The 27227-nt window shown below is 44.4% G+C and overlaps 1 protein-coding gene across 1 annotated transcript in view; it reads left to right on the top strand.

The window, feature by feature from the left end:
- LOC138854173 (tigger transposable element-derived protein 1-like) overlaps window positions 1–23653 on the top strand; it is a 70719-nt gene extending 47066 nt beyond the window's left edge. Inside the window, exon 2 of the mRNA XM_070095697.1 lies at window positions 23510–23653. The gene's annotated coding sequence lies outside the window, so the exon portion shown is untranslated. The remainder of the gene's footprint in view (window positions 1–23509) is intronic.
- Window positions 23654–27227: the final 3574 nt, after the last annotated feature.

Raw genomic sequence — 27227 nt, 5'->3', positions numbered from 1 at the left:
TCTGCTACGTTTTAGGAGCTCTGTTATCCGTCGTCTTCGCCTATAGAGGACACGCCTCCCTCTTTCCATTCTGCACCTTCTCCTTCGTAATGGAGTGTGTCTGGAACATACTTCTAGTGGATGAAAGAACCGATACATATCGAACAGGGATGTGCTTTTATCCTCATAGTCCTCATTATACCTTCTTCCAAACTTCTAGTGACAATGAGCTCATTCTCTCGAAGTAGCTCCTTGTTCATCTTAATATCTTCCCTGGATCAAAAGCCTTTCACGCACATCAGGGCACCTGCCTCCCTTGGAGGGATACGGAGATTATGGGTCTCTGGAGAAGCTGATGTTGAAGCCAGATGTATAATGATGCAGAAAGATTCGTAATGATATTATAAGATATATACTGATGTCAGAAGGCGTGAAATGATGTCAAAAGATGTGTACTGATGTTAGATGTATATTGATATTAGAAGGCGGAGTGGAGCACCTGGCACCCCCTTGGACCAGTACACAGAGTATAACACCTGCCATCCTCCACAGGTCAGAACATGGAGTGGAACACCTGTCTTCCTCCCCAGCCACACTCATCACACTCACTTTCACCAGAGTGTGAAACTAGCAGAGTTTTCCACTTGCCTGGTTCAACACAGCCACAGACCAAGACACACGACTCAACACAGCCACAGACCAAGACACACGACTCAACACAGCCACAGACCAAGACACATTACTCAACACAGCCACAGACCAAGACACACGACTCAACACAGCCACAGACCAAGACACATTACTCAACACAGCCACAGACCAAGACACACGACTCAACACAGCCACAGACCAAGACACATTACTCAACACAGCCACAGACCAAGACACATTACTCAACACAGCCACAGACCAAGACACATTACTCAACACAGCCACAGACCAAGACACATTACTCAACACAGCCACAGACCAAGACACATTACTCAACACAGCCACAGACCAAGACACATTACTCAACACAGCCACAGACCAAGACACATTACTCAACACAGCCACAGACCAAGACACATTACTCAACACAGCCACAGACCAAGACACATTACTCAACACAGCCACAGACCAAGACACATTACTCAACACAGCCACAGACCAAGACACATTACTCAACACAGCCACAGACCAAGACACATTACTCAACACAGCCACAGACCAAGACACACGACTCAACACAGCCACAGACCAAGACACATTACTCAACACAGCCACAGACCAAGACACATTACTCAACACAGCCACAGACCAAGACACACGACTCAACACAGCCACAGACCAAGACACATTACTCAACACAGCCACAGACCAAGACACATTACTCAACACAGCCACAGACCAAGACACATTACTCAACACAGCCACAGACCAAGACACACGACTCAACACAGCCACAGACCAAGACATATTACTCAACACAGCCACAGACCAAGACACATTACTCAACACAGCCACAGACCAAGACACACGACTCAACACAGCCACAGACCAAGACACATTACTCAACACAGCCACAGACCAAGACACATTACTCAACACAGCCACAGACCAAGACACACGACTCAACACAGCCACAGACCAAGACACATTACTCAACACAGCCACAGACCAAGACACATTACTCAACACAGCCACAGACCAAGACACATTACTCAACACAGCCACAGACCAAGACACACGACTCAACACAGCCACAGACCAAGACACATTACTCAACACAGCCACAGACCAAGACACATTACTCAACACAGCCACAGACCAAGACACACGACTCAACACAGCCACAGACCAAGACACATTACTCAACACAGCCACAGACCAAGACACATTACTCAACACAGCCACAGACCAAGACACATTACTCAACACAGCCACAGACCAAGACACACGACTCAACACAGCCACAGACCAAGACACATTACTCAACACAGCCACAGACCAAGACACATTACTCAACACAGCCACAGACCAGGACACACGACTCAACACAGCCACAGACCAAGACACACGCCACAGACCAGGACACACGACTCAACACAGCCACAGACCAAGACACACGACTCAACACAGCCACAGACCAAGACACACAACTAACACAGCCACAGACCAAGACACTCACACAGCCACAGACCAGGACATCAACACAGCCACAGACCAAGACACATTGCTCAACACAGCCACAGACCAAGACACACGACTCACACAGCCACTCTCAACACAGCCACAGACCAACATACGACTCACACGACTTGCAACACAGCCACAGACCAAGACACACGACTCAACACAGCCACAGACCAAGACACACGACTCAACACAGCCACAGACCAAGACACACGGCTCAACACAGCCACAGACCAGGACACATTGCTCAACACAGCCACAGACCAAGACACACGACTCAGCACAGCCACAGACCAAGACACATTACTCAACACAGCCACAGACCAGGACACACGACTCAACACAGCCACAGACCAAGACACATTGCTCAACACAGCCACAGACCAAGACACACGACTCAACACAGCCACAGACCAAGACACACGACTCAACACAGCCACAGACCAAGACACACGACTCAACACAGCCACAGACCAGGACACACGACTCAACACAGCCACAGACCAAGACACACGACTCAACACAGCCACAGACCAAGACACACGACTCAACACAGCCACAGACCAGGACTCAACACAGACAGAGCAGGACACACTACTCAACACAGCCACAGACCAAGACACACGACTCAACACAGCCACAGACCAAGACATACGACTCAACACAGCCACAGACCAACACACTACTCAACACAGACACAAGACACACGACTCAACACAGCCACAGACCAAGACACACGACTCAACACAGCCACAGACCACACTACTCAACACAGACACAAGACACACGACTCAACACAGCCACAGACCAAGACACACAGCCACTCAACACAGCCACAGACCAAGACACACGACTCAACACAGCCACAGACCAAGACACACGACTCAACACAGCCACAGACCAAGACACATTACTCAACACAGCCACAGACCAAGACACATTACTCAACACAGCCACAGACCAAGACACACGACTCAACACAGCCACAGACCAAGACACATTACTCAACACAGCCACAGACCAAGACACATTACTCAACACAGCCACAGACCAAGACACACGACTCAACACAGCCACAGACCAAGACACATTACTCAACACAGCCACAGACCAAGACACATTACTCAACACAGCCACAGACCAAGACACATTACTCAACACAGCCACAGACCAAGATACATTACTCAACACAGCCACAGACCAAGACACATTACTCAACACAGCCACAGACCAAGACACATTACTCAACACAGCCACAGACCAAGACACATTACTCAACATAGCCACAGACCAAGACACATTACTCAACACAGCCACAGACCAAGACACATTACTCAACACAGCCACAGACCAAGACACATTACTCAACACAGCCACAGACCAAGACACATTACTCAACACAGCCACAGACCAAGACACATTACTCAACACAGCCACAGACCAAGACACACGACTCAACACAGCCACAGACCAAGACACATTACTCAACACAGCCACAGACCAAGACACATTACTCAACACAGCCACAGACCAAGACACATTACTCAACACAGCCACAGACCAAGACACATTACTCAACACAGCCACAGACCAAGACACATTACTCAACACAGCCACAGACCAAGACACATTACTCAACACAGCCACAGACCAAGACACACGACTCAACACAGCCACAGACCAAGACACATTACTCAACACAGCCACAGACCAAGACACATTACTCAACACAGCCACAGACCAAGACACACGACTCAACACAGCCACAGACCAAGACAACACAGCCACAGACCAAGACACATTACTCAACACAGCCACAGACCAAGACACATTACTCAACACAGCCACAGACCAAGACACATTACTCAACACAGCCACAGACCAAGACACATTACTCAACACAGCCACAGACCAAGACACCTTACTCAACACAGCCACAGACCAAGACACACGACTCAACACAGCCACAGACCAAGACACACGACTCAACACAGCCACAGACCAAGACACACGACTCAACACAGCCACAGACCAAGACACATTTACTCAACACAGCTCAACACAGCCACAGACCAAGACACACGACTCAACACAGCCACAGACCAAGACACATTACTCAACACAGCCACAGACCAAGACACATTACTCAACACAGCCACAGACCAAGACACACGACTCAACAGCCACAGACCAAGACACAGTACTCAACACAGCCACAGACCACGACACATTACTCAACACAGCCACAGACCAAGACACACGACTCAACACAGCCACAGACCAAGACACACAACTCAACACAGCCACAGACCAAGACACACGACTCAACACAGCCACAGACCAGGACACATTGCTCAACACAGCCACAGACCAAGACACACGACTCAGCACAGCCACAGACCAAGACACACAGCCACAGACCAAGACACATTACTCAACACAGCCACAGACCAGGACACACAGCCACAGACCAAGACACACGACTCAACACAGCCACAGACCAAGACACACGGCTCAACACAGCCACAGACCAGGACACATTGCTCAACACAGCCACAGACCAGGACACACGACTCACCACAGCCACAGACCAGGACACACGACTCAACACAGCCACAGACCAGGACACAGTGCTCAACACAGCCACAGACCAAGACACACTACTCAACACAGCCACAGACCAGGACACACGACTCAACACAGCCACAGACCATGACACATTGCTCAACACAGCCACAGACCAGGACACACTACTCAACACAGCCACAGACCAAGACACACGACTCAACACAGCCACAGACCAAGACACACGACTCAACACAGCCACAGACCAAGACACACGACTCAACACAGCCACAGACCAAGACACACGACTCAACACAGCCACAGACCAAGACACACGACTCAACACAGCCACAGACCAAGACACACGACTCAACACAGCCACAGACCAAGACACACGACTCAACACAGCCACAGAGCAGGACACACTCAACACAGCCACAGACCAAGACACACGACTCAACACAGCCACAGACCAAGACACACGCCACTCAACACAGCCACAGACCAAGACACACGACTCAACACAGCCACAGACCAAGACACACGACTCAACACAGCCACAGACCAGGACACACGACTCAACACAGCCACAGACCAAGACACATGACTCAACACAGCCACAGACCAAGACACACGACTCAACACAGCCACAGACCAGGACACACTACTCAACACAGCCACAGACCAAGACACACGACTCAACACAGCCACAGACCAAGACACACGACTCAACACAGCCACAGACCAGGACTCAGGTGCCGTGGATGATCTCGTATGGTAGAAGGATTTGATGAGGGTCTACCTATAGCTAAACAGCTCTGGCTAGAGCAATATAGAAATGCCTGTTATCCTACACAGGATTGGATCTCCTGGATCAATAGTCACCATGTACAGTGTTGGTTCTCATGGATCAGTAGTCACTATAGAGTGGAACCTTGGCACTGAGTACAAGTACTTATCTCTGCCATTTTAACGACCCATCACATATGATGAATTATTCATCACAACGCCCATCAATGTGCTCGAAATCTCACTATTTAGTTGCCTGCCTTTTTGGGGTTATCCTAGGTAATTTACACTATGTATGACAATTGTTCTTATATGTACATGTGCCTAAATAAGCTTACTTACTTATTTACTTACTGGGACGGCCAGATAACGGGGTAATTCGCCCACGATAAAATCCGCTGAAATATTTGTTGATAGAGTGAGGATCCTGTGGAGCTGTATATATAAACCCTTTAAATGATACTCAGTAGTTTATTCCATGGAATCAGACACTATCTAACACCTCATTCCTATGCTTTTATGAAGGTGTTGAGTGTGAACCATGGCATTACAACCTCTTATTATGTCACACATTCCTCTACTGGTGTGCCCATTCTCCTTGACTTAAGAATCTGTATTTAATGCTCAGAATGGAACTGTTAGCTTACGAGAATTATCCCATATGAATTTTGGGATCGTTCCATCAGTTCAGAGTTCCGTTCCATCAGTTTAGAGTTCCGTTCCATCAGTTTAGAGTTCCGTTCCATCAGTTCAGAGTTCCGTTCCATCAGTTCAGAGTTCCGTTCCATCAGTTTAGAGTTCCGTTCCATCAGTTCAGAGTTCCGTTCCATCATTTCAGAGTTCCGTTCCATCAGTTCAGAGTTACGTTCCAGTATTAAGACTGTATACCGAGATGTGTATAAACACCGAGATGTGTATGTACACCGGGATGTGTATATACACCGAGGAAGTGTATATACACCGAGGAAGTGTATATACACCGAGGAAGTGTATATACACCGAGGAAGTGTATATACACCGAGGAAGTGTATATACACCGAGGAAGTGCATATACACTGGGGAGGTGTATATACACCGAGGAAGTGTATATACACCGAGGAAGTGTATATACACCGAGATGTGTATATACACCAGGATGTGTATATACACCGGGATGTGTATATACACCAGGATGTGTATATACACCAGGATGTGTATATACACCGAGATGTGTATATACACCAGGATGTGTATATACAACGGGATGTGTATATACACCGGGATGTGTATATACACCGGGATGTGTATATACACCGGGATGTGTATATACACCGAGGTGTGTATATACACCAGGATGTGTATATACACCGGGATGTGTATATACACCAAGATGTGTATATACACCGAGATGTGTATATACACCAGGATGTGTATATACACCGGGATGTGTATATACACTGGGATGTGTATATGCACCGAGATGTGTATATACACCAGGATGTGTATATACACCGAGATGTGTATATACACCAGGATGTGTATATACACCGGGATGTGTATATACACCAGGATGTGTATATACACCGAGATGTGTATATACACCAGGATGTGTATATACACCGGGATGTGTATATACACCGGGATGTGTATATACACCGGGATGTGTATATACACCGGGATGTGTATATACACCGGGATGTGTATATACACCGGGATGTGTATATACACCGGAATGTGTATATACACCGGGATGTGTATATACACCGGGATGTGTATATACGCCAGGATGTGTATATACACTGGGATGTGTATATACACTGGGATGTGTATATACACCGGGATGTGTATATACACCGGGATGTGTATATACACCGGGATGTGTATATACACCGGGATGTGTATATACACCGGGATGTGTATATACACCGGAATGTGTATATACACCGGGATGTGTATATACACCGGGATGTGTATATACGCCAGGATGTGTATATACACTGGGATGTGTATATACACCGGGATGTGTATATACACCGGGATGTGTATATACGCCAGGATGTGTATATACACCGGGATGTGTATATACACCGGGATGTGTATATACACCGGGATGTGTATATACACCGGGATGTGTATATACACCAGGATGTGTATATACACCGGGATGTGTATATACACCGGGATGTGTATATACACCGGGATGTGTATATACACCGGGATGTGTATATACACCGGGATGTGTATATACACCAGGATGTGTATATACACCGGGATGTGTATATACACCGGGATGTGTATATACACCAGGATGTGTATATACACCGGGATGTGTATATACACCGGGATGTGTATATACACCAGGATGTGTATATACACCGGGATGTGTATATACACCGGGATGTGTATATACACCAGGATGTGTATATACACCGGGATGTGTATATACACCAGGATGTGTATATACACCAGGATGTGTATATACACCAGGATGTGTATATACACCAGGATGTGTATACACCGGGATGTGTATATACACCGGGATGTGTATATACACCAGGATGTGTATATACACCGGGATGTGTATATACACTAGGATGTGTATATACACCAGGATGTGTATATACACCAGGATGTGTATATACACCGGGATGTGTATATACACCGGGATGTGTATATACACCAGGATGTGTATATACACCGGGATGTGTATATACACCGGGATGTGTATATACACCAGGATGTGTATATACACCGGGATGTGTATATACACCGGGATGTGTATATACACCGGGATGTGTATATACACCGGGATGTGTATATACACCGGGATGTGTATATACACCGGGATGTGTATATACACCAGGATGTGTATATACACCGGGATGTGTATATACACCGGGATGTGTATATACACCAGGATGTGTATATACACCGGGATGTGTATATACACCGGGATGTGTATATACACCGGGATGTGTATATACACCGGGATGTGTATATACACCGGGATGTGTATATACACCGGGATGTGTATATACACCAGGATGTGTATATACACCGAGATGTGTATATACGCCGGGATGTGTATATACACCGAGATGTGTATATACACCGAGATGTGTATATACACCAGGATGTGCATATACACCGGGATGTGTATAAACACCGGGATGTGTATATACACCGGGATGTGTATGTACACTGGGATGTGTATATACACCAGGATGTGTATATACACCGGGATGTGTATATACACCAGGATGTGTATATACACCAGGATGTGTATATACACCGGGATGTGTATATACACCAGGATGTGTATATACACCGGGATGTGTATATACACCAGGATGTGTATATACACCGGGATGTGTATATACACCAGGATGTGTATATACACCAGGATGTGTATATACACCAGGATGTGTATATACACCGGGATGTGTATATACACCAGGATGTGTATATACACCAGGATGTGTATATACACCAGGATGTGTATATACACCAGGATGTGTATATACACCAGGATGTGTATATACACCGTGTGTATATACACCAGGATGTGTATATACACCGGGATGTGTATATACACCAGGATGTGTATATACACCAGGATGTGTATATACACCAGGATGTGTATATACACCAGGATGTGTATATACACCGGGATGTGTATATACACCAGGATGTGTATATACACCAGGATGTGTATATACACCGGGATGTGTATATACACCGGGATGTGTATATACACCAGGATGTGTATATACACCAGGATGTGTATATACACCGGGATGTGTATATACACCAGGATGTGTATATACACCAGGATGTGTATATACACCAGGATGTGTATATACACCAGGATGTGTATATACACCAGGATGTGTATATACACCGGGATGTGTATATACACCAGGATGTGTATATACACCAGGATGTGTATATACACCGGGATGTGTATATACGCAGATATAAATATGGATAAAGATAAGTTTCGCAAGTCGAGTGAAAACAATACCAGTGAACCCGGTCGATGGTCAGTTGAACCCATCGTGAACCAGGTCGTTGGTCAATGGAACCCCGTGAGCTAGCTCGTTGTTCAGTGGAACCCCCGTGAACCCGGTCGTTTGAGCCCCGTGAACCCTGTCCTTGGAACCCCGTGAACCCTGTCCTTGGAACCCCGTGAACCCGGTCGTTGGAACCCCGTGAACCAGCTGGCTCGACAACCTGTTCAAACCAACACAACATAACTGACATATAATAATCATGTGTGTGTGTGTGTGTGTGTGTGTGTGTGTGTGTGTGTGTGTGTGTGTGTGTGTGTGTGTGTGTGTGTGTGTGTGTGTGTGTGTGTGTGTGTGTACACACCTGGAGAGGCGGTGCTGGGCTGTGGCAGGTGTGGCGGAAGTTACCGTCAACTAACGTACTGTGGGTGGAGGGGTGTGGGTGGAGCGGCGTTGGTGGAGGGGGTGTGGGTGGGTGAGATGTGGGTGACGGGAGTGTGGGTGGTGGTGTGTGGGTTGAGGGGGTATGGGTGGCAGGATGTGTGGGTGGAGGGCTTGGGTGGAGGGGTGTGGGTGGCAGCGGTGTGGTAGGAGGGGTGTGGGTGGTGGATGTGTGGGTGGCTGGTATGTGGGTGTGGGTGGAGAGGGTGTGGTAGGAGGGATTTGGGTGGCTGGAATGTGGGTGGAGATGTGGGTGTGGATGTGGGTGGAGGGGATGTGGAGGAGTGAGAGAGGGGAGTGGTGTCTTTACCCACACACCTGGCGCACCTATTATTATTAGCAGTAGTAGTAGTACTACTACTACTACCACCACTACTACTAGCTACTACCAGTGTTTTACGACCCACCGCGGGTTCAATCCTCGCCCTTACCATGGTTTGTTTACCTACTACTACTACTACTACAACTGCTTGTAGCAGTAATAATAGTAGAAATGGTAGTTGTAGTAATAGCCGTAGTAAGAATAGTACCATTTCCTCGGATCAAGAGCCCTTCCACCAGCACCAAGGCACCTCACCTCGTATGATCTAAATCTTATCTTTTAACAGATAGCATCTTGATAATACGACCAGTGGTGCTGCTGTTGTACTAACTTGTATCAGCTTGACTAGGGAGGGGGGTTGAGCCCTGGCTCCTGGGCTTTCCCCCGCCTGGTGGCCTTCGGAGGCCCGAGGTTCTTGAACCTCTCTGGTGGTGTCTAATCTAGGATTCAGGGCCGGTGCTTGTGTCTACACGCTGGTCGCGTACATCATTCCAGGTGTACACTGCTCTTGTACTGCAAATGTACTTCCTGGGCTCTCTGTGGTTCAGCTGAGGGTTCAGATTTCTTCTGTGAACCCTTGCTGTGATTCCTGGGCTCTCTGTGGTTCACTTGAGGTTTCAGATTCCTTCTATGAACCCTTGTTGTGATTCCTGGGCTCTCTGAGGTTCAACTGAGGGTTCAGATTCCTTCTCTGAACTCTTGTTGTGATTCCTGGGCTCTCTGTGGTTCAGTTTCCTTCTGTGAACTCGTGTGTCTAATTTATTTGTACCCATCCTCTATGTGAACACTCCAGCTGCTGCACCTCACCCCTGATGCACCCTCACCTCACATCATTTCACTACTACACCTGCTGCCTCTGTCTCTGACGGAAGAAGTCTACCGTGTAGGTGAAATATTTCATCAATAAATATACCCAACTGTTGTAAATGTGTCTTAATCATCAACTTGTCGGTATTCTATACCATTTCCAACACATATTCTTCACTCGAGCCCCAGGGAAACACACCCACATCCTCCTCACAGCAACACAAGAACACCAGCAAGACAGGTTCTGTTCATACCCACCCTCTCTCACTTAACCACTTTAGAACCTAAGAAAGAACATAATCACATAAGAAAGGAGGATCACTGCAGCAGGCCTGTTGGCGCATACTAGGTAGGTCCTTTACAATCCATCCCACTAACAAAACATTTGCCCAACCCAATTTTCAATGCCACCAAAGAAATAAGCTCTGATAACTCTATCCACTCATTTGCAAGTCCCACTCAAATCCAACCCCTCTCACTCATATATTTATCCAACCTAAATTTGAAACTACCCAAACTCCTAGCCTCAATAACCCAACTAGGTAGACTGTTCCACTCATCAACTACCCTATTTCCAAACCAATACTTTCCTATGTCCTTTCTAAATCTAAACTTGTCCAATTTAAATCCATTACTGTGGGTTCTCTCTTGGAGAGATATCCTCAAGACCTTATTAATATCCCCTTTATTAATACCCATCCTCCACTTATACACTTCGATCATGTCTCCCCTCATTCTTCGTCTAACAAGTGAATGTAACTTAAGAGTCTTCAATCTTTCTTCATAAGGAAGATTTCTAATGCTATGTATTAATTTAGTCATTCTACGCTGAATGTTTTCTAACGAATTTATGTCCATTCTGTAATGTGGAGACCAGAACTGAGCTGCATAATCTAGGTGAGGCCTTACTAATGATGTATAAAGCTGTAATATAACCGCTGAACTTCTGTTGCTTACACTTCTTAATATAAATCCCAGCAATCTGTTTGCCTTATTACGTACGCTTAGGCATTGCTGTTTTGGTTTAAGGTTGCTGCTCACCATAACCCCCAAGTCCTTTTCACAATCTGTATGGCTAAGTTCTACATTATTTAACTTATAAGTGCTAGGGTTATGGACACTCCCGAGCTTCAGAACCTTGCATTTATCTACATTGAACTGCATCTGCCACTTTTCTGACCAGGTATTGAGTTTGTTTAAATCCTCCTGAAGTTCCATAACATCTACGTTTGAATCAATTATTCTACCTATCTTTGTGTCATCGGCGAATTTGCTCATATCACTAGTAATTCCCTCATCAAGATCATTGCTATATATTATAAACAACAACGGGCCCAAGATTGATCCCTGTGGAACGCCACTTGTTACAGATCCCCACTCGGATTTAAACCCATTTATGGACACTCTCTGCTTTCTGTCTGTGAGCCATGACTCGATCCACGAGAGCACTTTCCCCCCAATGCCATGAGCTGCCACTTTCTTTAACAGTCTATGGTGCGGAACTCTATCAAAAGCCTTACTAAAATCTAAGTAAATAATATCAAATTCTTTATCGTGATCAACAGCCTCAAAAGCTTTACTGAAGAAAGTTAATAAATTAATTAGACAAGAACGGCCTCTCGTGAATCCATGCTGAGTATCATTAATCAAGCTATGCTTATCGAGATGGCTTCTCATAATCTCAGCTATAATTGACTCTAGTAATTTGCCTACAATTGAGGTCAGGCTTACTGGGCGGTAATTTGACGGTAACGACTTGTCCCCTGTTTTAAAAATAGGAATTACATTAACCATCTTCCACATATCAGACACTACACCTGTTTGAAGAGATAAATCAAAAGTATTAGTTAATGGTTCACAGAGTTCCATTTTGCATTCCTTAAGAACCCTTGAAAAAAACTCATCAGGGCCCGGCGACTTATTTTGCTTCAGTCTGTCTATCTGCTTCACAACCATTTCACTAGTGACTGTGATGTTACATAATTTATCTTCTTCTGGCCCACTATAAAAATTAATTACTGGAATATTGTTAGTGTCTTCCTGTGTAAAAACCGAGAGAAAATAATTGTTTAAAATCGAGCACATTTCATTCTCTTTGTCAGTAAGATGCCCATAGTTATGTTTAAGGGGACCTATCTTATCTCTAACTTTTGTTCTATAGACCTGGAAAAAACTTTTTGGGTTAGTTTTCGAATCCCTAGCAACTTTAATTTCATAGCCCCTTTTAGCTTTTCTTATCCCCTTTTTAATATCTCTCTTAATATCAATATATTGATTCAAAAGACGACCCCTCACCTCTTTTGATACGCCTGTAAATTCATTTCTTATGCCCTAGTAGATATTTCAGCCTATTATTCATCCATTTTGGGTCATTTCTATTTGATCTAATTTCTTTATACGGGATAAACGTTCTTTGAACAGCATGTATAGTGTTCAGAAAACTTTCATATTGATAGCTCTCTTCGTTACCCCAGTCAACAGACGATAAGTGTTCTCTAAGCCCATCGTAATCTGCTAAGCGAAAATCTGGGACTGTTACTGAGTTATCCCTACTATCATACTTCCATTCAATGCTAAATGTAATTGATTTGTGGTCGCTAGCACCCAGTTCCTCTGAAATTTCTAAATTATTTACAAGGGATTCATTGTTTGCCAGAACTAAGTCAAGCAGGTTATTTTCCCTTGTAGGCTCTGTCACAAACTGTTTCAAAAAACAATCCTGAACTACTTCTAAGAAGTCGTATGATTCTAAATTCCCAGTCAAGAAATTCCAATCAATATGACTAAAGTTAAAGTCTCCTAGAATTACTACATTATCGTGCCTTGTGGCCTTAACAATTTCCTCCCATAGTAGTCTCCCTTGGTCCCTATCTAAGTTTGGGGGACGGTATATCACACCTAAAATCAATTTTTCATGCCCCTCTGAAAATTCTATTCAAACAGACTCTGTATGTGTTACTTCAGACTTAATACCCGTTTTTATGCAACAGTTCAAGCGATCTCGGACATACAATGCCACCCCACCCCCCTTCCCGATACTTCTATCTACTTGGAACAATTTAAAACCCTGAATGTGACATTCTGCAGGCATGTCCCGACTTTTTGAATTAAACCACGTCTCAGTTATGGCAAATACATCAAAGTTTCCTGCACTAGCAATTAATCTCAATTCGTCCATCTTATTCCTAGCACTACGGCTATTAGCATAATATACATTGAAAGACTCTCCTTTCTCTTTACCCTTCCTGCTCATTTCTGTTTTTCTACTAAACCTACTACTGTCCTTATCACCTAGTGTCACTGGCTTTTCAATATCTACCTCGTTCTGCTTATTACTAGTTCTCCTAGAACTCATAATATTACTCAGTGCCCCCACCCCAGACCTAGATAAGTGAACCCCATCCCTGGCATACATGTCATTTCTGCCATAGAAGAGGTCCCAGTTGTCAATGAACGTTACCGCATTTTCCTTACAGTATTTGTCCAACCAGCAATTGACACCAATTGCCCTGGACAACCATTCATTTCCAACTCCTCTCCTTGGCAAAATACCACATATGACAGGGTTCCCACCCTTCCTCCTAATTATTTCTATTGCTGACCTATACCTGCTAATCAGGTCCTCACTCCTACGTCTGCCAACATCATTGCCTCCAGCACTGAGACAGATAAAAGGATTACTCCCATTACCTCTCATGATGTCATCCAGATGGCTAACAATATCCTCCATCCCAGCCCCAGGAAAGCAAACCCTTTGTTTCCTGCTCCTGTCCTTCAAGCAGAATGCCCTATCCATGTACCTAACTTGGCTATCCCCAACAACAACAATATTCTTACATTCCTTGGTGTCGTTCGTCGTGACGTTCCCAGTAGTCGACTCACATTCGTCGGGTAGCATGGAGAATGCATTAGATGTTTCCACAACAGATTCCACAGCAGTCTCTTTCTTCTTCATCGTTTCCACCTTTCCATTCGTCTTCTTGATCGTCAACTTTGTTCCATGCTGTCCAGCCACTGACCAGTTTCCCTTCTTGACCTGAGGACTCAAAACAGGAGGACTACTACGAATCTTTTTGTTTTCCTCGGCCAGTCGCCGAATCTCCATCTTTGCCATCCTCAATTCTTCCTTAATTAAGCTGTTGGTAAAGTTGCTCGATGGAGGGCATCTTGGTTCAGTTTGTAGAGAGCACACTCGACACGTCCTCACTGAGATAAGTACAGGTCACCTCTGACTGGTACTAATGTTGGCAAAATTACCGACAATATGTAAAGTAAAAGGACACAAGTGTAACAACTGTGACATTTTATTGTGACAATGTTTCGCTCTCCAGGATCTTTATCAAGCCGTTACGAGCTTTATCAAGCCATTACGAGCTTTACCAAGCCGTTACAAGCTTTATCAAGCCGTTACGAGCTTTATCAAGCCGTTACCCAGCTTTATCAAGCCGTTACCTTGGGCACTTACACTTAGGCACTGTTGTCTTGGCTTTAGATTTCTGCTTACCATGACTCCCAAGTCCTTTTCACATTCTGTATGATCAAGCTCTACTTCATCTAGTTTATAGCTTTGAGGGTTATTTTCATTCCCAAGGACCAGTACTTTACACTTGTCCACATTGAACTTCATCTGCCATTTTCTCAGATCAAGACATTAATTTGTCCAAATCCTCCTGAAGTTCATTGGAATCCTCTTCAGAATGAATCATACGGCCTATCTTTGTATCATCAACAAATTTGCTCATGTCACTTGTAATTCCTTCATCAAGATCATTAATGTAAATTAACTATCCTTCTTTTATGAATATTGTGGAAAATTACATTTATCTGAATGTATCATTATGTACATAACAGTAAATGAACAAAGATAATTATTATTTATCAGTTAGACAAGTAGGAATTTGGGACACCTAGGTCACAAAAAATGTCCCCCTTCGATACCTACCACTGTCATATCCACAAGTTGCTCTGGACCTATTAATTACAAATGAAATATGTATCACCAGGAATGCTGGTAAATATATAAATTTGTGGACTGTATATTAAAATTAATAAGTGATTATATATACACACATTTACATAACAGAAGGAAAATATATCTTAAAATCACTCACCAATTTGACTGGAGATTAATGTGTATCATACTCAGAAAACCTCACTAACTAAATTTATGAAAATACTGGCCAGAATTATAACATGAATCTAGATAGCTTATCTGAGGTTCCTGGAGCTGTCTTGTCCAGTCGTCTGATATCTCAATTTATGCAGAAATGCATATCCAACAATTTCGCCTCCTATTTGAGAGGTGTCAGCCCAATTTTACCTCTAGAGCACGAAAATTCTTTACATTATTAACTAACGTCTGTTACTCAATTCAAACAAAAAATGGCGAGTCCCTTCTGCGCAGGCGCAGCTTCCCGTTTTTTTATAACAAATATTATTAAATACAGTATGGCCATCTATTTACATATAACTACTGTATTTCTGGAAAATATATACAGTATTTTCCACAAATATCATTAACAGGTACCAGGACTCGTCAGCTTTGAAATGTCTATCATGTTACGGCAGGTCCAACGTTATTGCCAGGAATATACGTGACTTGACTCTCAATGTGCTTCAGTGTTTTAAATCCCCTGCATTGTTGGCACTGGTCAAGGCAGCTGAGAGGTGCCACTGAAGTCTTGGTTGAGATGTTCAGTGTGTGTGTGTGTGTGTGTGTGTGTGTGTGTGTGTGTGTGTGTGTGTGTGTGTGTGTGTGTACTCACCTAGTTGTGGTTGCAGGGGTCGAGTCGTAGCTAATGGCCCCGCCTCTTCACTGGCCGCTACTGGGTCACTCTCCCTGCACAATGAGCTTTATCATACCTCTGCTTAAAGCTATGAATGGATCCTGCCTCCACTACATCGCTTCCCAATCTATTCCACTTACCAATATTTCTACCCTCGCTGGGAATCGAACACAGACCCTGTCAATGATATGCCTATCAGTGTCAAGTGCAAACTCCTACTGTATGCAAATGACAGTGCTCTGTTAGTGACAGGTAAAGACCCACAAGATATTGCTAATGTTTTAACACTGGAACTGGAGTCCTGCAGCAAATGGTTAGTAGACAACAAACTATCATTACACCTAGGGAAAACTGAAGCCATTCTCTTTGGCACGAAACAAACTGAGAAGGGTACATAATTTTAATGTTCAGTGTAATGGGGAGTCCATCACTTTGGTTTCATCAGTAAAATATCTGGGAATCCCCTTTGACCCATGCATGTCAGGAGAATTGATAGCGAATGCCAGACTGAAGTTCCTGTATAGACAAGCACAGTGTCTACCTACTGAGGCTCGCAGGACCCTATGTCTAGCCCTTATACAATGCCATATGGATTACGCTTGCTCTTCATGGTACTCTGCCTTGACAAAAAAACTGAAAGATAGACTGCAAATCACCCAGAACAAAATCGTAAGATTCATCCTGGGGCTGGGACCAAGAGAACATGTAGGCCAGGATGAATTACAGCAGTTGGATATGCTGAATGTTGAAGACAGAGTAAAACAACTGAAGCTAAATCATGTTTATAAAATTGCTCACGAACAGTGTCCAGAATATCTTGCTGTCAATTTTGTCAAGGTTGGGAACCAAAGCAATCATAGTACTAGGGGGAGAGAGCACAACTTTGTAGTACCCACAGTCAGTGGCCAGGCGTCAAACACCTTTTATTGTACAGCAATAAAGAAATGGAACAGACTACCTGCACATGTCAAAGCCAGTCATAGCATGAACCAGTTCAAGAAGACTGCCAAAAAGTGTCTGGTGAATGAAGCTACAGAAAGGGAGGGGAATGATTTTCTATTTTTTAGCTAAAATACATGTAAATTTTACCTTATTCCTAGTAATGACCCTCATATTGTAGATAGTCTTAATGACCCTCGTGTAGTAGATAGTCTTTTTAGTATGATAATAAGATGTTATCTTCATTGTAGAATAATAAGAAAATATTATAACCTTTATATTATAATAATAAGGTAAAAGGACCCCAATGGAAATAAGTCACTCTGTCTGACTTTTTTGGGTTATCCCAGGTTCTCTACACATATGCTGCTATGTATGATAATTCTATGTAACTGTATTTGTGTATACCTGAATAAATTTACTTACTTACTTACTTACCCTCGCCGTGTGAAGCGAGATCTTTAGCGATCAGGCCACCGGGCACCGTAATCAGAGTACTCACTGTAACTCAGATACAGCTTGTGTGATACGCTGTAACATACAAGATTTTCTGATGAGACGACCCTTTACTATTGATTCCTGATTCACTACATAATATCCACACTACACGGTCAGAGAGAGAGAGAGAGAGAGAGAGAGAGAGAGAGAGAGAGATTCAATACTGGAGGATGTGGGTTGCCTTACTGTTATGCACAAGGCCAGTGTTGTGGAGGTTATCACACTTGGCTCCGCTCCGAGGACAGCCAGAAGTGAGCTTCTACACCACAAGACGGGCAGCCAGAAGCAATTACACTCTGGCTGTACCCGTCTCCAGAACATCACTTCATCTGAGATCATTTACTCCCAGGATGACTTGAGTCTGCCACATGTTCGTACGGCGTAATGACATCAACGAAATGAAGTCAGTTGACCAAATGAAATCACTGGCCCACATATGGATCACGGATGGCTCCAACTTCATCCTGTTCCCTATTTGTCTCATAACAATAAAAACACTTTCAAATAAGCTGAAGTAGGTAACAATTCTTAGCTTGTAAATAAAGCTAGGTACTTATTTCCCAACCCTGTAAAACCATGGTGTAAATAGAGAGAGAGAGAGAGAGAGAGAGAGAGGTGGAGTGAGTGAAGAGAGTAAGAGGGAGGAAGCAGGAAAACGGGAGGGGAGGGGAATGGTATGGAGGGGGAGGATGATTGAGGAGAGTGAGGGAGGGAGGGAGGGTAATGTGACGGTGGGAGGGTAAGGAGGGGGATGGAGGGCTAGGAGGGGTGGTGGAGGGGGGAGGGAGAGAGGAAGGGAGGGTTGCCACACCATCAACCAGCAAGAACCAGTTCCCCGCCTCTACTGTGACGTCACAACATGGCCGCTAATGTAAACACAGACATGGTGTAACTTGTTTTTTTTTTTTTTGTAACCACACGTGCGCGCACACGTATGCACACACATGTACAGACACGGAGGCGCACACAGCAACCTGATTATGTACAGAAATCTGTACATTATCTGTCATCACCAATGGTTGAGTTGTGAGGTTTCAAGACTGTCTACTGTACGAAGGTCATTAAATCTATACGTCACCTGTACACTGCCAGCCAGGAATACTTAAATACCTTAAATAGTGATTAATGTAAACTACCAGTGTATATACACTGAGATATACACATCTCTGTGTGTATATACACTGAGATATACACATCTCTGTGTGTATATACACTGAGATATACACATCTCTGTGTGTATATACACTGAGATATACACAGTACTTCAGTTATAGAGTTATCAGGAAGTGGAATAGTCTAGCAAGTGATATAGTGGAGGAAGGAAACCATACATAGTTTTAAGGCGAGGTATGACAAAGCTTAGGGAGCAAAGAGAGAGAGGACCTAGCAGCGACCAGTGAAGAGCCGGGGTCAGGAGCTGAGTCTCGACCCCTGCAACCACAATTAGGTGAGTACAATTAAGTACCTCTGAGATATACACATCTCTGTGTGTATATATACACTGAGATATACACACATCTGTGTGTATACTCTTGCGTATATGGGGACCTTCACAGTAAGTGCCTGAAGAAGAGTTCTTGATCCAGGGAGGTGGAGCCACCCTCTTCTTCTTCCTGGAATCAAACCTGATGACCTCACAGGTTTAACACTGTGGTGGTGGGGAGTTGAACGTGGGGTTGCACCAAGGGGGGGGGGGAGGTAACCTGGTTCCTTGGAAGAAGAGCCGACCAGTAGGCAAGATGTGAGGCCAAACAACAACAGCAGCAGCAGCAGGAGTAACAGTAACAAACAACAACAACAACAACAACACAGGTAGAGGTGAGGCTGGGGTGACCTTGACGTGATGACGTCACTCATGCAATCTTATGTCCTCACACACATGTGTGTACGTCCTGTTGCGTACACACACACACACACACACGGGTGAGAAAGTGATGTATTGGAGGCAGGATACATACATAGCTTTAAGAAGAGGTATGATAATGCTCACGAAGCAGGGAGAATGACCTAGTAGCGACCAGCGAAAAGGCGGGTCCAGGAGCTGTGACTCGACTCCCGCAACCACAACTAAGTGAGTGCAAATAGGTAAGTACACACAAACAAACAAACAAACATGCACTAGATTAGGGACCACAGGAAAGCGCTGGTTTAGCAATAGAGTTGTAGATGAGTGGAACAATCTCCCAGGTAGCTGTAGATGAGTGGAACAATCTCCCAGGTAGTTGTAGATGAGTGGAACAATCTCCCAGGTAGCTGTAGATGAGTGGAACAATCTCCCAGGTAGTTGTAGATGAGTGGAACAATCTCCCAGGTAGCTGTAGATGAGTGGAACAATCTCCCAGGTAGTTGTAGATGAGTGGAACAATCTCCCAGGTAGCTGTAGATGAGTGGAACAATCTCCCAGGTAGTTGTAGATGAGTGGAACAATCTCCCAGGTAGTTGTAGATGAGTGGAACAATCTCCCAGGTAGTTGTAGATGAGTGGAACAATCTCCCAGGTAGTTGTAGATGAGTGGAACAATCTCCCAGGTAGTTGTAGATGAGTGGAACAATCTCCCAGGTAGTTGTAGATGAGTGGAACAATCTCCCAGGTAGTTGTAGATGAGTGGAACAATCTCCAGGATAGTGCAGATGAGTGGAACAATCTCCCAGGTAGTGCAGATGAGTGGAACAATCTCCAAGATAGTGCAGATGAGTGGAACAATCTCCCAGGTAGCTGTAGATGAGTGGAACAATCTCCCAGGTAGCTGTAGATGAGTGGAACAATCTCCCAGGTAGTTGTAGATGAGTGGAACAATCTCCCAGGTAGTTGTAGATGAGTGGAACAAACTCCCAGGTAGTGTAGATGTGTGGATCAGACTCCTAGGTAGTGTAGATGTGTGGATCAGACTCCTAGGTAGTGTAGATGTGTGGATCAGACTCCTAGGTAGTGTAGATGTGTGGATCAGACTCCCAGGTAGTGTAGATGTGTGGATCAGACTCCCAGGTAGTGTAGATGTATGGATCAGACTCCCAGGTAGTTGTAGATGAGTGGAACAAACTCCCAGGTAGTGTAGATGTGTGGATCAGACTCCTAGGTAGTGTAGATGTGTGGATCAGACTCCTAGGTAGTGTAGATGTGTGGATCAGACTCCTAGGTAGTGTAGATGTGTGGATCAGACTCCCAGGTAGTGTAGATGTATAGATCAGACTCCCAGGTAGTGTAGATGTGCGAATCAGACTCCCAGGTAGTGTAGATGTGTGGATCAGACTCCCAGGTAGTGTAGATGTATGGATCAAACTCCCAGGTAGTGTAGATGTATAGATCAGACTCCCGGGTAGTGTAGATGTGATCAAACTCCCAGGTAGTGTAGATGTATAGATCAGACTCCCGGGTAGTGTAGATGTATGGATCAGACTCCCAGGTAGTGTAGATGTGCGGATCAGACTCCCAGGTAGTGTAGATGTATGGATCAAACTCCCAGGTAGTGTAGATGTATGGATCAGACTCCCAGGTAGTGTAGATGTATGGAACAGACTCCCAGGTAGTGTAGATGTGTGGATCAGACTCCCAGGTAGTGTAGATGTATGGAACAGACTCCCAGGTAGTGTAGATGTGTGGATCAGACTCCCAGGTAGTGTAGATGTATGGATCAGACTCCCAGGTAGTGTAGATGTATGGATCAGACTCCCAGGTAGTGTAGATGTGTGGATCAGACTCCCAGGTAGTGTAGATGTATGGATCAGACTCCCAGGTAGTGTAGATGTGTGGATCAGACTCCCAGGTAGTGTAGATGTGTGGATCAGACTCCCAGGTAACGTAATTCAGGAGAGAACTTCCGGTAGCTTTGCAACTATGGAAACACAGAGAAGAATTTCCTTGCAACAAATAAGTGAACTCTAGATATAAACCCAAATGTGCTCCTGGTTTAACATCTTTATCATGCACCCCATACCCATCCTGTGGGCGGTAGATGTACTCCTACAAACCTATACCCATCCTGTGGGCGGTAGATGTACTCCTACAAACCTATACCCATCCTGTGGGCGGTAGATGTACTCCTACAAACCTATACCCATCTGTGGGCGGTAGATGTACTCCTACAAACCTATACCCATCCTGTGGGTATGTGGTGAGCAATAAACTCGAAGGATGACGAAGCTGATCCCATGTATCAGAAATCTTTCCTACGAGAATAGACTGAAGGCACTGAATCTGCACTCTCTAGCTGTAGAATTATGGAGTAAGTTTAACTAGGCACAAGTACACATAGCTGGAGTTTACCTGGAGAGAGTTCCGGGGGTCAACGCCCCCGTAGCCCGGTCTGTGACAATCATCATACATAGTGTAAATTGTGTTTGAAATGGTATAAAATACCATTAAGTTGAAGATTAAGACACATGTGCAACAGTTGGGTGTGTTTATTGATGAAACGTTTCGCCCACACAGTGGGCTTCTTCAGTCAAATATAGAGGCAACAGTTGTAATGGAATCAAGATGATGTAATCAGTTCCTCAGCCTGGAGAGGAAGTATTTGAGGAGGTCAGTCCCGAAGCCTGGAGAAGAGTTAGTTCAGCTTCATGGAGCTGAACTAACTTTTCTCCAGGTTAAGGGATTGATTACATCATCATTATTTCACTACTACTGCTTCCTCTGTATTTGACGGTGACCAAAACTGTGCAGCATAATGTAGATGAGGCCTAACCAAGGATGTATAGAGTTGAAGAACAACCTGAGGACTCCTATTATTTATGCTTCTTGATATGAAGCCAAGGATTCTGTTAGCTTTATTGCGAACACTTATGCACTGTTGTCTTGGTTTCAGATTACTGCTAACCAGAATTCCTAATTCCTTTTCGCTATCAGTAATATTAAGATCTACATTATTTAGTTTATATGTGGCATGGTTATTTTCCTGTCCGATGCATTTGTCTATATTAAACTACATCTGCCACTTCTCCGACCACTGCATCAGTCTTTTCAAATCTTCCTGGAGTGCTCTAATGTCCTCGTCAGAATGAATTCGACTGCCTATTTTGGTGTCATCAGCAAACTTACTTATGTCGCTATTTATTCCCTCATTTATTCCCATGTCGTTTATGTAGATTGTGAAAAACAAAGGGCCCAACACTGACCCCTGTGGAACACCGCTAGTGACGCTTCCCCACTGATTTCTCCCCATTTATGCAAATTCTCTGCTGCCTATTTGTCAACCATGCCTCTATCCTGGTTACCTGGAGGTTACCTGGAGGTTATTCCGGGGATCAACGCCCCCGCGGCCCGGTCCATGACCAGGCCTCCCGATGGATCAGGGCCTGATCAACTAGGCTGTTACTGGTGTCCGCACGCAGTCCAACGTACGAGCCACAGCCCGGCTAATCCGGCACTGACTTTAGGTATCTGTCCAGCTCTCTCTTGAAGGCAGCCAGGGGTTTATTGGTAATTCCCCTTATGCTTGGTGGGAGGCTGTTGCACAGTCTTGGGCCCCGGACACTTACGGTGTTTTCCCTTAGTGTACCAATGGCGCCCCTACTTTTTATTGGGGGCATTTTGCATCGCCTGCCCATCGCCTCCTATTCCGTGTGCCTTAATTTTCCTTAATAGTCTCTGATGTGGAACTCTATCAAAAGCCTAACTGAAGTCCATATACATAACATCATATATATTAAGAACATAAGAACGAAGGAACACTGCAGAAGGCCCACTGGCCCATGCGAGGCAGGTCCAAGTCCCTACCGGCTTAAGCCAATGCACCCAACCTAGTCAGGTCAGGTCACACTGACTTAAGGGAGGAACACGGCAACCGACCTGTTAGCACAAGCTATCAGGTCTAACTCACACCCACCCACATCTACTCATGTATTTATCCAACCTATTTTTAAAGCTACACAACGTTCTGGCCTCTATAACGGTACTTGGGAGTTTGTTCCACTCATCCACAACTCTATTACCAAACCAGTACTTTCCTATATCCCTCCTGAATCTGAATTTTTCCAACTTAAAACCATTGCTGCGAGTCCTGTCTAGGCTAGATATTTTCAGCACACTATTTACATCCCCTTTATTTATTCCTGTCTTCCACTTATAAACCTCAATCATATCCCCCCTAATTCTACGTCTTTCTAGAGAGTGCAGTTTCAGGGCCCTTAGTCTATCCTCATAGGGAAGGTTTCTGATACATGGGATCATCTTTGTCATCCTCCTTTGTACATTTTCCAGAGAATTTATATCCATTCTGTAATACGGTGACCAAAACTGTGCAGCATAATCTAAATGAGGCCTAACCAAGGATGTATAGAGTTGAAGAACAACCTGAGGACTCCTATTATTTATGCTTCTTGATATGAAGCCAAGGATTCTATTAGCTTTATTGCGAACACTTATGCACTGTTGTCTTGGTTTCAGATTACTGCTAACCAGAACTCCTAAATCTTTTTCGCAATCCGTAATATTAAGATCTACATTATTTAGTTTATATGTGGCATGGTTATTGTCCTGTCCAACATTTAGAACTTTGCATTTGTCTATATTAAACTGCATCTGCCACTTCTCCGACCACTGCATCAGTCTATTCAAATCTTCCTGGAGTGCTCGAATGTCCTCGTCAGAATGAATTCGACGGCCTATTTTGGTGTCATCGGCAAACTTGCCGATGTCGCTCTTTATGCCCTCATCTATGTCGTTTATGTAGATTGTGAACAGCAGGGGGCCCAACACTGACCCCTGTGGAACACCGCTCGTGACGCTTCCCCACTCTGATTTCTCCCCATTTATGCAAACTCTCTGCTGCCTATTTGTCAACCATGCCTCTATCCAGGAAAAAATTTCTCCTCCTATTCCATGTGCTTTAATTTTCCTCAATAGTCTCTGATGTGGGACCCTGTCAAAAGCCTTACTGAAGTCCATATACACAATATCATATTCGTTACCATGATCTACCTCCTCAAATACCTTAGTGAAAAAAGTTAATAAATTCGTAAGGCAGGAACGTCCCTTTGTAAAACCATGCTGAGATTCGTTGATTAATTTATGCTTTTCAAGGTGGCTACGAACTGCCTCGGCAATTATTGATTCCATAAATTTTCCCACTATGGAGGTTAGGCTTATTGGTCTATAGTTCGAAGCTAAGGACCTGTCACCTGTTTTGAAAATAGGTATCACATTTGCCATTTTCCACTTATCTGGCACCATGCCAGTTTGTAGTGATATGTTGAAAAGATTAGCCAAAGGTGTGCTAAGCTCCTCTTTACATTCCTTTAGAACCCTTGCATACAGTTCATCAGGGCCTGGGGATTTGTTAGGTTTTAATTTATCTATATTACCATGATCTACCTCCTCAAATATCTTAGTGAAAAAAATTAATGAATTCGTAAAGACAGGAACGCCCTTTTGTAAAACCTTGTTGAGATTCATTGATCAATCTATGCATTTCAAGATGGCTACCAATTGCCTCGGCAATTATTGAGTCCATAAATTTATCAATAAAGACACCCAACTGTTGCACACGTGTCTTAATCTTCATAGCGTAAATTACCCACCAGGATAACCCAAAAAAGTCAAAGTGACTTATTTCCACCGCGGTTCTTTTAATATGTTATTATTTAAACCTTCAAAGTTAAGACAGTTAAGTAACTCAACTGTGTGGAGGATATGACTCAGGTGTATAAATGGAAGACAGGAATAAATAAAGGGGATGTTACGTGAAAATATCTGACCAACACAGGACTCGCAACAAGGGGCTCTAGTTGAAAAAAAAATAGATTCAGAAAGGATATAGGATACAGAGTTGTGGTTGAGTGGAACACTCCCGAGTAGCGTTACTCGGGAGTTTGTTACTCCGGAGCGAGGACCTTGTGTAGCTTTAAAAATAGGTTAGATAAGTACAGTCGAGTGGTAGACGTTTGGTAGCGTCCTTAGCTCACACACGGAGGGTCCGGTATCGATCCCCGGCACGGGTGAAACGTTTGGCATACTTCCTTACACCTGCTGTCCTTGTTCACCTTGCAGTAAGCAGGTACCTGGGTGTTAGATGACTGTTGTGGGGTGGCATCCTGGCGGTCAAGATTACTCGAAATTCTGTATTTACTCAGGGACTTTCTATAGGGTGTGTAAGTGACATCATCTAGGACTGTAACAGTTGCAGTAGGCCTACTGGCCTACCGCAACTTACTCTCACGAGAGTGTAAATACAGCAGTCTTCGCAACACTGGAAGAGAGGATTGCCTAACTGTAAACAAAGAAAGTGGCATTTGTAAATTACGTAAATTTACAGCAACAGCTAAGGTACTGACGTCAGTAATTTACGTCAGGGTATAATAGAAGGTGAGAGATGTTGAGACACTAACACGGAAGAGTAGAGTTAGTGAGTTAGGTCACTACTCACTCAAGAGTCCTTCACCGCGATATATTTGACCTGGGTAGTAAAGAGGAAGTGACGCAGGAAGGACGCCTCTGCAATGGAGTGGAGACGCCAAGGCACCTCTCTGATGGACGGGACACGCTAGGACACCTCCATAACGGAGTGGGATACGCCAAGACACCTTTATAATGGAGTGGGATGTCAAGACACCTCTATAACGGAGTGGGATACGCCAGGACACTTCTATAGCGGAGTGGGATATGTCAGGACACCTATAATGGAGTGGGACACGCCAAGGCACCTCTGTAACAGTGGGGCACGTCAGGACACCTCTCTAATGGGGAGTCTACCTGGAGGTGAATAAGAGGGAAAGAGTGAGAGACAAAGAGAGACAAAGAGAGAGACAAAGAGAGAAACAAAGAGAGAGAGAGAGAGAGAGAGAGAGAGAGAGAGAGAGAGAGAGAGAGAGAGAGAGAGAGAGAGAGAGAGAGAGAGAGAGAGAGAGAGAGAGAGAGAGAGAGAGAGCAAATAAAATCGCTGACCCACAGATGGCTCCAACTTCAATCTGCTCCCTGTCTGTATTTAGAATTTCACACTAT

This window comes from Cherax quadricarinatus, chromosome 51 (assembly GCF_038502225.1).
Source record: "Cherax quadricarinatus isolate ZL_2023a chromosome 51, ASM3850222v1, whole genome shotgun sequence".
Taxonomy (NCBI): domain Eukaryota; kingdom Metazoa; phylum Arthropoda; class Malacostraca; order Decapoda; family Parastacidae; genus Cherax; species Cherax quadricarinatus.
Note: the sequence above shows the minus strand (reverse complement) of the source record. Positions and strands in the feature narration are given on the sequence as shown.